Here is a 14623-nt window from a genome sequence, read left to right on the forward strand (position 1 = left end):
TTGGAGCACACAGTGGACTATGTCTCCTGTGGGGGATGTCAGGACGACACCAGCCCCTAGTTAGGCTAGCATTTTAGAGCCATCGAAATGCATCACCCAGTTGGAATATGTGCCGTACTCTTTAGAGAGTTCAGCCTCTGTCCATTTGGCGACAAAGTCGGCCAACACCGGAGATTTAAGGGCTTGGCGCGGCTTATATGTTATTTCAAACGGTAAGAGCTCAATAGACCATTTGGCGATCTGGCCGGTGGCATCCTGGTTGTTTATAATATCATTAAGTATTACTTCGGAAGCCACCGTGATTGAACACTCTTGAAAGTAGTGCTGCAGCTTCCATGATGCCATGAAGACCGCATACATTATCTTTTGATAATGTGGGTATCGGGATTTGCATGGTGTGAGGACCGTCGACACATAGTATACGGGTTTTTGAAGTGGGAATTTATGACCCTCTTCCTCTCGTTCGATGATGAGCACCACACTCACCACCTGATGTGTTGCAGATATGTACAGTAACATGGCTTCGCCGATGTTTTGTGCGACCAAGATTGGGTTTCTAGCTAACAAAGCTTTTATTTCTTCTAGTCCAGATATTGAAGCATCCGTCCATGCGAAGTGTTCCGTGCGTCGGAGCAGGCGATACAATGGCAGTGCCTTTTCTTCTAATCTGGAGATGAAGCGGCTCAAAGCTGCTACACATCCGGCTAGTTTTTGGACCTGTTTGAGGTCTGTTGGTGTAGCCAACTATGATAGGGCTCGGATTTTGGCTGGGTTTGCTTCGATTCCCGTATTGGAAATGATGAACCCAAGCAATTTTCTAGCGGCAACGCTGAAAATGCACTTTTCCGGATTGAGCCGTATGTCATATGTTTGGAGGTTGTCGAATGTAAGGCGTAAATCATCTACCAATGATTCGACATGCTTAGTTTTGATGACTACATCATCTACATATGCCTTGACTGTCCTGTCAATTTGCTTTTCCAGGCATGTTTGAATCATGCATTGGTATGTGGCGCCGACGTTTTTGAGCCCGAAGGGCATGGTGTTGAAGCAGAAGGGCCCTTATGGGGTGATGAATGCCATTACGGCTTGGTCAGATTCCTACATCTTGATTTGATGTTATCCGGAGTATGCATCGAGGAAGCACAGTGAGTCGTGACCTGCGGTGGCATCAATAATCTGGTCGATGTGAGGTAGTGGGAAGGGATCCTTAGGGCAGGCTTTATTGAGGTCCTTGAAGTCGACACACAAGCGCCAGGATTTATCCTTCTTCGGCACCATGACTAGATTTCCTAGCCAATCTAGATGTTTGATCTCTCTGATAAACCGGGCTAGGTCCTCCCCCATAGCCTATCGTTTGGGTTCAGAAAATCGCCGTAGTGTTTGCTTGACTGGCTTGTATCGCTTCAGTATGTTGAGACTATGTTCGGCCAATGCGCGTGGGATTCCTGGCTTATCCGAGGGGGGCCAGGAGACGATGTCCCAGTTCTCGTGCAAGAACGCACGCAATGCAGCGTCGACCACCGGATCCAGCTGTGCCCCAATGGAAGCTGTCTTCTTGAGGTCCGTCATGTGAACTTGAAATTTGACTATCTTGTCTACTGGCTTGAAAGAAGTGGATTTTGTCCTTTTATCAAGAATTATGTCGTCTCTATCCATCATGGAACGTAGAGCGGTGAGCTCCTCAGCCGCGAGGGCTTCGCTCAGTGCCTCAAGGGCTAGGGATGCAGTTTTGTTTTTGGCGCGGAGTGCTATGTCCGGATCACTGGAGATAGTGATAACATCATTGGGCCTGGGCATTTTTAGTTTTATGTACCTATAATGAGGTATGGCTTGAAAGCGTGTGAATGCATCTCTCCCTAACAGGGCATGATATCAGTTGTTGAATTGGGCCACCTGGAAGATTATCTCTTCGAACCTATAATTGTCTGGTGTGCCGAATACCACATCTAGTTTAATTTTCCCTGTGCATCTTGCTTCCCGACTGGGGATGATTCCTTGAAAGGATGTATTGCTTTGCTCAATGCGACTTAAGTCCATCTGCACTTTACTGAGCATGTCTTCGTATATGAGGTTCAGTCCGCTGCCGCCGTCCATGAGCACTTTAGTGAGGTGAAAGCCATCTACAATTGGGTTTAGAACCATAGCGGCTGGTGCTCGGACTGATCGAGCCCTTGGCTCGTCATTGGCGTTGAAAGTTATCACCATCTTGTTCCAAGGATTTGTTGCGGCTACGTGATTGACTTCGGCGAGGTCGTGGAGCGCCCTTTTGCACTGGTTGTTTGAAGAAAAGGTCTCGAAGACCGTAAACATGCCACGATCGTTATCCTAGGGGGAATGACTTGTCGGAGTAGTGTTGGTGAGGATAGCCTCGCCGCATTTAGCCACCTGCCGGAGTATCCAACATGCCCGAAGGTTATGAGTTGGCTTTGAATTTGGCATCATGTGTATCTGGTAGGGCTTGTCGAGCCATCCATCAAGGACGGTTCTGTGTCTCGGTAATGGCTGAATTGTTCTTTCTGTGGAAGAATGATCAGGTGCCCCTTAACGGTGCATCCTTTTTGTTCGGCCAGTGGGTGGCTTAAAGGCCGGTGGCTCCCATCGAGCTGTCTAGGCTTTCCAGGCACTTTCCATTGTGTAGCACTTCTATACTATGTGTGCCAAATCTGCAAAGTGCAGAATGCGACGCCGATTGAGGGCGTTGAGGATGCCCTCATCCATAAAGTTGCGGCAAAAGACTCATACCACATCGTTGTCGCATCAATCTTTGATCTGGTTTTTAACAAGTAGGAATCAAGCCCAAAAGTGTTGGACTATTTCCAGAGGTTGTTGTCGTATATACAATAAATCACATATGTCTGGGGGACCGAAATTGCTTGGAGAGTTTTGATTGTGGTTGGTGGGTGGGCTTGAATCCGAACCTTGACACATTGTGGAATCCAGATTTTGAAAATTTTCTGAGATCATTGGCCCAGGTTTTGGAGTGTCCGAGGGGTTTTTAGACTCAGTGCCGGATTCTATGTTCGGGAGACAGATAGTCCCTTCTCAAAGATGGGTGTCCGGATCATAGGGCTCGGAGATCCGAACATAGTTTGTTTTTGTGGCACCCCGGCTCAGAGCAACCGGTTTACCTTGCATTGCCAGCCCAGAGATCTTGTCTTCTGGCAATACACAACATCTTGGTACAGAAAGCAACCGCTTTATTGATAGTAGCAGAACATAGTTCATATAACAACAAGTTGCGAGGCCAAGCAACACACATGGTGCGGCTGAACAATATGTACATTATATAGTGAACATGAAGGGGCCTCGATCATGACAACTACGTGGCAGCGGAACAACGACGAAGCAGGACTCCATAGCACACGGACACCGATGTGGACACGATCTAGACTCAGACAGCACTCCTTTCTGACAAGACTTTCCTGAAAGCTGGCATGACACGCCAGGTCAGTACATTGAATGTACTTGCAAGCTCACAACAAGCATAAACATAATGACACACAATATCATGATAATTAAACCATTTACTCATTAATGCAAATTGGTATGCGGTGCTCATGATTTCATGACTTAAGTCCCTCGGACTTTCTTACCAAACGGCGATCCCTCTTGGACCACCATCAGACCAACATCTTGGTCGTTAATCGGGTTACCTCATAACCAAACCGTGATCATACTCGGATCACAAACTGGCCAACAACTTGGCCCCGAGAATCAAGATGATTTCTCAACCATCCTCCCTCCAATAGTGCAAGGTTATTATCTTAGTGTGCAAAATTATTTAAACATTGATCAATGGTGTGACCTACTTTCGAGCTTGTCCGTAACAGTGGACTCGGCTATTGATGGATTAATACACTCTGCAGAGGTAGCGCACTATACCCACACCTTGGAACCCATGGCCTCGCACTCCCATTCTGGTGGACCAATGGCATTCCGACAGAACCCCTCCATTGCCATGACACTCTCCTGGCAACTCCGACTAACTCCCCACTGGGCTAAGTCATGGGTGGCCCCGTGTTAAACCAAAGACACGAATGGCCACCGTCATGGCAAAACATAAACGGTCCCAGACGGGGACAAGGTACCATAACAACAACGGGCACACAAGGTTATGTCCGCTTACCGGGACAGGGTAACGCACGCCCATAACCTTCCCTGCTTGGAGGCACCGACCAGAGGCATGAAAACGGACCGAATAAAGGCCTTCCCACAAAGGCAAATGTGGTTGCACTTGGGAAGATCTCGATTCAGTGGCAACATGACCCGATCAACGATATGTTCTAGTTGAATTATTATCAGGTTCAACTTAAAGTGAAAGTAACCGGTGTCATGACATGCCATGAAAATGCAACACTAAAATATATGCACCATAAATCATCGGAAATAACTGATTCAACTTCAACAATTATTAAGCATAGATATCAACAACACACAACATTTATCTGGTCATGTTTATTCATCAATTTAACCATGAAAATATCTTAGCATAAATCCTTTCTTACTCAAGAAAATATTAAACCAATTAATTCAATTTTTATAAACATATTACTTCTTCATAATCAAAAGTTACTTCTAATGGCTTAAACTAACTTAGTTAGTTGTAAACTTCTATATACTAACCATACCAGATTAAACAAGCATCCAACAGAATATAAATATATACTTTAGTGAATTAAATGCATGGATTTCGTCATTTGTTCAAGTTGAAAAATATCGCAAATATTGCAACAGTACCATGAAAATGTTGATGTGGCTTGCCTTAGTGCATGTGAGGGTCACACTCCTCCTGGTGATCCTCAAGACAAGCTTCACCTTCTGGAAACAAATATAAACACAAAAATAAAACATCAAGAACCACTCTGAAATTCACCAGAAAATCTAGACAGTAGAGAAAAATCTCATTTTTGGGGTGCTCCTAGATCTTTTCATAAAGAACATGATGCAAAAAGAATCAATTCATTTGGACTTGTGGTTAAAAAGTTGTGGCTGTTTGAAGCTCTCTGGAATATTTGAGTTTGATTTAAATAAAACAGAACTGGGGGTTGACGTCGAAGGCGTAGACCCCGGGGGGTGCCACCACTCGTACCGCTTCGGGCACGGCCAGAGTGGCTGACTAGCGGGCTCTGCTAGCCAGGTGAGAGAGAGGGGAAGGAGGAAACGGAGCATGGCGGGGCTCCGCCGGAGCACACGCCGGCGAGGAGGGCATCTTGGCCCGAGCTAAAGGAATGGATTGTAAGAGAAGATGAATGCGCACCAACCCGTAGATTAGCTAAGGGTGGTTGGATGGCGTCCGAAACGACGTCTCCGGCGGCGAGAGAGAGCGGATGTCGCCGGAGTTGGAGATGATGGCGGCTAGGGGCGGCACTAGAGGCTCCAATCTGGCTGGACGGCACCACCGAAGCACGGCGAAGGCCTTGGAAGGGTGGACCAAGCTTGGGATGGGCTGGAGCTGCGGAGACGACCCAAGGGGATCGCCGACGAGCTTGAGCTTGGGGACGTCGGCCCGCAGCCTGCCCGGTCGGGTTACGGCTACCTACTGACTTGTGTAGTGTGTGAGAGGAGTGGATGATGCTCGAGAAGGCTGGGGAGGGCTGTATTTATAGCCGAGTAGGGTGAGGGATTCGGGCTCCGCCGGAGGACACCTGGACACGGCGCCCGGTGACGAACGGCGTTAGTGAGCGGGGGAGAAGGCGATGTAGCTCAAGCGAGCACAATGGGCGAGTGGAGATGAGCACAAGAGCGAGGGGGTGGCGACGAACACATTATGCGGCACACTGTTGGGTTGGCCGGACCGCGCCCTTGCTCGCTGCGGCGAGCTCCGGCGTCGGCGAGCGCTAGGAGGGAGTTAAGGGGGTCGGGACGATGATCGTGGCCAAGTTTAGCAAGGTGCGGCAGGCGGGAAAGCGAGCATGCGCTCAACAACGGCTCGGGCGCATCGCAGAGCGCGTTGGCCATATGCCATCACGCCTGGACGAATGCGGTCACCACGTGAACTATGACATCAGGACGCGCTAGGCCTAAACTTCGTGTTTGGCATGTATTCCTTGGTATTTTGACTAGTTACCACACTTTGGGTTGAGTTCAGGTGCAGTAAGATGGATTTCTACTTCAAGGTAAGTTTCTGGGCAGTAACTTTGAGAGCTTATTGTGGTCAAACTACTAACAGTTGGAAGCTGAGCTTTGGAGGCTAGCAATCATCTAGGAGAGTGGTGATTCACAAGAAAATTCAGCAGCATTTGAGCAAGTAAAATGGTAGTTGCTGTAGAAACTACCATTTTTGTCCAGAACAGAAAATATTTTCTGTAGCAAAAATATTCCAAAAAGTGATGTAATATTTTTGCTCGAGAAGGTGCCCTAGGGTTTAAAGAATATTTGTTAATTTTCTATGATTCTTGTGGGCAAAAAAAATTAGGGTTGGTTTGGAACACAATAGGCTAGTTAGGGTTTTGGGAGGGAAAATGAATACTTTTCATTTAAGAAAAATATACATAATATTATTTTGAGGTGGATCAGAGAAGAAATGGTGGCTAGGGAGAGAAATGAGTCACTTGGGTGAAAGTCAAGGTGGAACCCAAGTGCTTAAGTCCATCTGATGTGATTCAAAATCCCAAATTCAAATCCAAATCAAAAGAAAATCAGACAAGGAAAAGAGGGCAAAAACCAGGCTGTCACAAACCTCCCCCACTTAGGATGAATCTCATCCTGGAGATTCGGTTGCTTGGGAAAACCATTCTGGATAATGTGCCTTTAGAAATTCTTCTCGTTCCCAAGTGGCCTCTGCCTCTGTGTGATGCTCCCATTGAACCTTGTAAAACTTTCTTGCTTTACTACGAGTGACCCTTTCCGTTTCATCCAAAATTCTGAATGGTCTCTCTTCATATGTTAGATCCTTAGCCAACTCAATTTCTGTCATAGCAGTCTTTTTCTCGGGCGGTGATATACATCGCCTCAACTGCGAGACATGGAACACATCGTGCACTTCTGACAACTCTGGGGCCAGTTCCAACTGATATGCAACAGTACCCACCTTGGACATAACTGGGAATGGACCAATAAACCTGGGTGCTAATTTTCCATGAGTCTGGAATCTCTTGACCCCTTTCATAGGAGTGACTCGGAGGTATACATGTTCTCCGGGTTCAAAACTGACCTGTCGGTGCTTTGCATCATAATAACTCTTCTGTAGATATTTAGCCAATTGCAATCTGTCTCGGATTTCCTTGACTTGCTTCTCAGCTTCCATCGTGAGATCCGTTCTGAATATACGGCTATCTCCAGTTTGAGACCAATTCAAAGGAGTGCAGCACTTAACGCCATACAAAGCCTCATAATGTGACATCTTTAGACTGGTCTGGAAGCACTTGTTGTATGATAACTCGGCATACAGCAGACAGTCTTCCCATTTAGGTCCTTGGGCCAAGGCACAGGCTCGAAGCATATCCTCAAGTATTTGGTTTACACACTCGGTCTGTCCATCGGTCTGAGGATGATAACTGGTACTATATTTTAGTGCGGTCCCCAAGGGTTGGTGGAGACGTGACCAGAAAGCGGAGGTAAAAACTGACCCCGGTCGGAAGTGATTGTTCGCGGTACTCCATGCAGACTGACTATTCTGGACACATACAGTTGTGCGAGCTGATTGGCTCGATAAGTGGTTTTGATGGGGATAAAATGAGCTACCTTGGTTAGGGTGTTCACTATTACCCATACCGCATCATTTCCTCGCTATGTCTTTGGTAGTCCTGTGACAAAATCCATGCAGACATCATCCCACTTCCATTGTGGAACGGGCAACGGTTGGAGCAGTCCAGCTGGTTTCTGATGTTCTTCCATCACTTTGTTGCATATGTCGCAATAGGCCACAAAATAGGCAATGTCTTTCTTCATCCCATCCCACTAGAATATTTGTCGAAGGTCTTCGTACAGTTTAGTTCCTCCGGGGTGAATAGAATACGAAGAATCGTGTGCTTCTGACAATATTCTCTTCCTTAAATCTTCTTGCCTGGGTACACAAATCCTTCCACGGAATCGCAGTGTACCTAGTGGATCCTTAGAAAAATCTGAGGTCTGTCCTGCTAACATACGTCTGGCATGTTTCTGTAGGACTGGGTCATGTGGCTGGATCTTGCAGATCTCTTCCTCGAGGGTAGGAGTAACTCCCATAATATTAGCAAGATCTGTGCCATCTATGACCAGGTGGAGCTGAGCAATCTCTTTTTGAAGTTCAGGAGGCAAAGCTGCCATTATGGTATTCAGGTTGACAGGCTTTCGGCTGAGTGCATCGGCAACCACGTTGGCCTTACCCGGGTGGTAATTTATTCCAAGATCGTAGTCCTCGACTAACTCAAGCCACCTTCGTGGGTGGAGTTTGAAATATGGTTGAGTAAATATGTACTTCAGGCTTTTGTGGTCAGTAAATATTTGGCACCTCTTCCCAATGAGGTAGTGGCTCCAAATTTTTAGAGCATGAACCACCGCGGCTAATTCTAGATCATGGGTAGGATAGTTTCCTTCATGGGGTCGTATCTGTCGTGATGCGTATGCTACCACCTTGCCATCTTGCATAAGTACGCATCCAAGTCCCTGTCTAGACGCGTCACAGTACACATCAAAACTGCGGTATATGTCTGGAAGAGTCAACACCGGTGCTGTTGTCAGCGGATTTTCAGCTCATTGAAACTTTTCTCACAGTCCTCAGTCCATTCAAACTTCTTATCTTTCTTGAGAAGCTCTGTCATTGGTTTGGCAATCTTGGAGAAACCGTCAATGAAATGATGGTAGTATCCAGCTAATCCGAGAAAACTCCGGATTTAGGATACTGTCGTGGGTGCCAACCAATCGAGCACGTCCTTTACTTTTCTCGGGACCACAGCTATACATTCTGCAGACAACACATGCCCAAGAAATCCAACTTGCTTGAGCCAAAACTCACATTATTGATTTCACGTATAGCCGATGGTCGTGAAGTCATTGTAATACGGCTCTGAGGTGTCCTTTGTGATCTTCTTCACCCTTTGAGTATATGAGTATGTCATCGATGAAGACCACCACAAATTTATCTAGGAAGTCCATGAACACCTTGTGCATCATATGCATGAAGAAAGCAGGGGCATTGGTGAGGCCAAAGGACATAACGGTATATTCATAAAGACCGTACCGTGTAGTGAATGCGGTCTTAGGAATATCTTCATTTTTAATCTTGAGTTGATGGTATCCTGTCCTTAAATCAATCTTGGAGAATACCCTTGCCCTGCTGAGTTGATCAAACAGATCATCAATCCTGGGCAGTGGATATTTGTTTTTGATGGTGACATCATTCAGTTGATGGTAATCCACACACATACGAAGACTACCATCTATCTTATTCACAAATATAGCAGGTGATCCCCATGGTCAAGAGCTGGGATGGATATATCCTTTCTAGAGCATCTCGTCAAGCTGTTTGTTTAGCTCCACTAATTCTAACGATGGCATCCGATAATACTTCTTGTATAATGGTGTGGTTCTGGGCACAAGATCTATAGCAAACTCAAGCTCTCGATCTATCGGCATGCCTAAAAATTCTTCTGGGAACACATTGGGAAACTCACTGACCACAGGAATTACTTCCAATTCACCAGCCATAGCGGTGAAGACCATTTCTTTCTTGGGTATGCTCCCGCGGGCATAGAATTTTGTAGTCTGCCCCTCTCGACTTGTCAATGTGACATCTCGAGTTGTGCAATTAATGCATACATGATATTGGGTTAACCAATTCATCACAAAAATAATGTCCAACTTGCCGGACTCAACGACAATCAAGGAAGTTGGAAAACGGACTCCGTTGGTATTAATTTCCAGACTACGGTAGACCAGATTGCTTCTGAGCAAAGATCCCGGGGATTTTACCGGCATATTCTTGCTCAAAACCAAACAAGGAAATTTGTTTTGGGCAACAAAACTCCATAAAATAAAAGAGTGGGAAGCCCAGAGTCGAATAAAATAATGGCAGGTATGCTATTAACAGAAAACATACCAATGTCGACTTTGGGGTTCTCTTGGGCTTCATCTGCAGAGAGGTAATGGATCTGCCCAGTAATGTTTTGCTGAATAGGGCATGACCCCATAAAGTTGAATTGAGGCCTGAATGGAGCATTGGTCATGCCGTTCTTGGGACACTGTCTGGCATAATGTCCGATTTTCCCATAGCTGAAACAAGAATTGTTGCGCTGGCACTCTTCTCGCACCGGGTTGGTCACGACATTCTTTACTTGCGTAATGGTCTTCTTAATATTCTTCTGCAAATTGGGCTTGTACTCTACCTAAGTATGCTGCCAGGTACGAGCCTTTTGCACTGGCTGTACTTCCTTTCTTGGCTCGAACTTGCGCTTGATGAGGACATAAATACCATTGTTACACCCAGAGCCCCCGCTGCTATACATACTTGACCAATTACTAGAACTCGCGCATGCCAATTGAATTATCAGGTACTTTCATTTCTTGATAACGATTCTAATGTTCATGAGAATATGATGCAGCCTAAATTGGATACATTTGTTTTGCTTACAAATGAAGGGCCTAGTTTGGACAAGAAAGATGAACCTTGGAGCAAGTTCAAGCATGGAGATGATGGCATGCGCAAGGGGCTCAAGAACGGAGTTACAAGTGATGATTTCAGGACTTTGAAGCCACCATAAGGAGTGCATGAAGCCTTGGACGAAATATACAGGATGCCACCTCATAAATTTCCTCCAGAGGCTATTATAGGTGTTGCGTCACCTTATTATGGGGCCAGGCCTATGTATTTTCGAAATACTTAAGTATAGGCTGTTTTTAGAGTCCGTATGTGTGGGGAAACAAGAGTTAGGTTGGTTTCGGACCCCTCCTCAAAGGGCCACGAAATTCCCCCCCTCTTTCTCCTTATATACAGCCCTTCAGGCTTCGTTTAGACTTTGGGGGTTTTGTTTAGATTAAAGTTCACCATAGCTGCAACTTCGCGTACTTCGTTTGTGTTCAACGACCAGACAAAGGCGTCACGGAACCCCACCTTGATCAATAAAGCTTTCATATGATATTCGCAATATCCAGATTGCAATGTTAGTTTCTTGCTTGTTCTTTGTTTGCCTGCAGGAAACAGACCTTCGTGGTCAGGTTGATCATGCTCCGGCGTGGTCAATAACCTCTCGGAGTTGGTTGAGCGATTTCTAAGGCGCGACGTCCTCGCACGTTTGTAGTTGGATCGTCATAGTTGACTCCCACAGTAAACGATATCTATCTCATCGAAACATCGGGACACCTTCCCCTCTATCAAGTGGTATCAGATTTCCAGGTTACTCGGTGAGATTTTACAGTTTTTTGTAGTTTAGATCGAGTCTGTTCTTCATACCTATAGTCCACGAAAAAGCCAAAAAAGTAGGGTTAGTTCATCCTATCCGAACCAATATGAGCCTTTGCATAATCTTTTCAGTATTTGCTTTGTTGAATTTGTGGTTGCATCGTCGTGTCAAGTTGCTGGTCTTAGTGTCTAGTCCTTTAGAGTTTCGAGTTTTGTCCACCGGTTGTCACATCACCCCTGCCATCTACCACCACCGCTTATCCACCATCGATCCTTCTCCATATACCATCTCCAATCAGTATCCATATACCACCACCAATCCGTATCCATATACCACCACCAATCTATATCCATATACCATCACCAATCTGTATCCATATACAACCACCGCTGCCATATCCTACCACCATATATCCACCACCAATCTGAGTTCCTTTCATATTAGGCTTGTTTTCAAGATCCATCTAATTTCCGTTTCGTGTTTCCTTGCCTGAGTAAGTTTCGGAACAAAAAAAAGGAGCGTGCAAAAATATTTAGTATGGAGACCCCCGGGCAGTTTTTAGGCCAAAATTTTCGTAGGCAAAAATATTTTTCCCTATCCTATTTTTAGGCTTTTCTGAGTCTTTTGAGCCACGTGCCATCATAGTGATTTTTTGTCGCACTTTTTCGTCGTCGCTGCCCTGATTTCCAAAAAAAGGTCAAAAAAAATTTCATGCCCATTGTCGGTTCAATATCTGGCGTATCTCATAGTAGGGGTCCTATGCTAGGCGTCTTGGAGCGATGATAACATGGACACGGATTTTACCTATGTTCGGGCCCTCTTGATAGAGGTAAAACCCTACGTCCTCTTTTGATTGTATTCATATGGGGATAGTACAAAGTACATGTGTCTACCACGAGATGGTAATGAATATGAGATTGTCTATTGACTAGCCTGGCCTCGGTTTATATATGCACCGTAGGCCTAGGGTTTAGAGGAGTCCTTGTCTTGGGCGCCATGTCTTGTGGGATCCTCCATGTATGCGGCATGGCCCGTCCGAACTGGCCTAATAGTGAACCGCCAAGGTGGTCCTCAGCCCGATCCAGCTGGTCGGGAGACGACATGGTGAGTACCCCCCTAGTCTTTCACACCGTCAGTAGCCCCCTGAACCGGTCTTCAAGTTGGGGACGCTCCTTGATTCTTTCGAACTGCTCTTCATCTTTGGCTGTCGGTCTTGAAAACTGGTTCAAAAAATCTGCTCATCTTCCATCTTGAGGATCGCCGAAGTAAATCCGAAGAGTTTACACGTTGGGTATCCGAGGAGCTCCTTTAAGTTATCGGCCTTTATAAATGCCTTGTTATTTTTATGCCATACCTCGGGTTTGAAGTTGTTCCCAGGCAGTAGTGTCCTCTTGCGTCTGATCTCCAATGCCGGACTGCATTCGAGGTATCTTTCGCAGCCGAGCACCAACGCCAGACCGCTTCCGAGCTCCAATGCCGGAATGTATCCGAGCTCCAACGCCGGACTGTATCCGAAGAGTATTGTTACAACCGAGCTCCAATGCTGAACTGTATCCGAGCTCCAACGCCGGACTATATCCGAGGTGTCATAGATCACCTTGGTTCAAAAAAGTTGAAGGAGTTTAGCCGAGCTTAATGCCGGAAATGCCCTCTATGGAGCCAGCCACTTGTGCCCGAGCTTTATGCCGAACTGTTTCCGAGGTGGTGCACCACCCCGACTGCGGGCCTATTTTTTGTCAATATTTTTGATTGGTGCAATTTATTCTCTACTAACATATATAGCTAGTAGCCCTCAAGGTGTGTATCGGTCTAAAACTCGAGATTCACCTGAAGGATGACATAAGACCGCTGATCCTAGTAGCCCCTGAGACTCAGGTTGATTCGCAAAATCGGCCCGAGGATCAACTCCTAGCTCGGCAGATTATTCGGGACACAAAAAGCGGTGTGCAAAGTCCTCGAGAATGAGGTTGGGTGCGGCCGACCAACCTAAGGATCATAATCTCCTCGAAAACTATATTGCACTTAAATTTTATGCATTGGATTGCCAATGCAGTAGCCCCCCGAGAATTGGGTTGGGCAATATGGCCGACCCTAGGATCATACCTCCTCGGGAACTAGTTCAACTATCATGTATGTTTTGACAATACCGAGGTGGGGTTCGGCAGAAAAGATGCCGAACTATAGTTTTAGAAAAGAGTTTCACGCCGAACACCTCAACCAAGAGAATGTCCTGCTTCCTGAAAGGAAAACATAAAATAGGTGAAAAGATGTTATAAGCTCAAAGGCCAAAAACATGCGTAAAAAACTTTACATCCAGATTGAATCAAGCTGTTTTGGTGCCAATAAGAAATTGGTCTTAAAATTGTTCTTCCGTCGTGCTTTGACATGACAAATCCGATCTCTAGACTTCAAGTGGGTCAGCCTTCGACTTCAACCTCCCTATCCTGAAGGCGGAGTCTTTCTCAGGCCAGTTTAGTGAACTAAACGCGAGCGTCTTTAGAGAGAAACCAGGCTCCCCGGCTATTGATCATACACCTGAGTCAATAAGGGAGTGGTAGAAAAAGATTTTGTAACGACTAAGAAGAAAACATCTATTACAAAACTGCTCATATTAATTTAAGAGCCCCCAAGTGACTTGGGTAAAAGTATTTTATCTATAATGAGTGTATGTACCGAAGTACTTATATCATATCTGTGTTCACCCAAACTTTAAACGCGTATTAACCGACCGTCGGCTTCTCCCTCTTCGGTCAAGGACCAAAAAGTGTCATGTACTCCACCTGTCGAAAACATCGACGGTGTTTCCGATAATCAGGCAATCAGGCGATAAGGCTGTAATAGACAAAGCGTGCTCAGGGAACTTATGCTATATTACTGACAAAGTGTAAGAAGCATCTTTGAAGAAAATAGTACCTCCACCGATACCTTTCTTCGGTGGCTCATTGTTACTATCAGGCTTGTGCAATAGATTTTTTGTACTCATGAGTTCCGTTGTGTGCCGACCATTATTGAAAACAATAAGAGCGCTAACTTTCGGCTTCACCCAGTCTGAGGTACTAACTCGGATGACCCGGTAGTAACAATCACAGAGGTGCTCCCTTTACCACCTAGCCGAACAATCGGGAACGTAGGGGTAAGCACAGGAGCTAGGCAACCCAGCTTGCGAAACACTTAAGTCAACATGATGCATATCGTGGCGTAATACATGAACAAGGAATGAAGTTGTACAAGTATAATCATATGCAAGAGGAAAGGCTTCGTAAAGGAAGCCCCTAAATAAACGGGGTATTTGAATTTGTGTG

This window comes from Triticum urartu, chromosome 4A (assembly GCF_056163025.1).
Source record: "Triticum urartu cultivar PI428250 chromosome 4A, HENAU_Tu73, whole genome shotgun sequence".
NCBI lineage: Eukaryota > Viridiplantae > Streptophyta > Magnoliopsida > Poales > Poaceae > Triticum > Triticum urartu.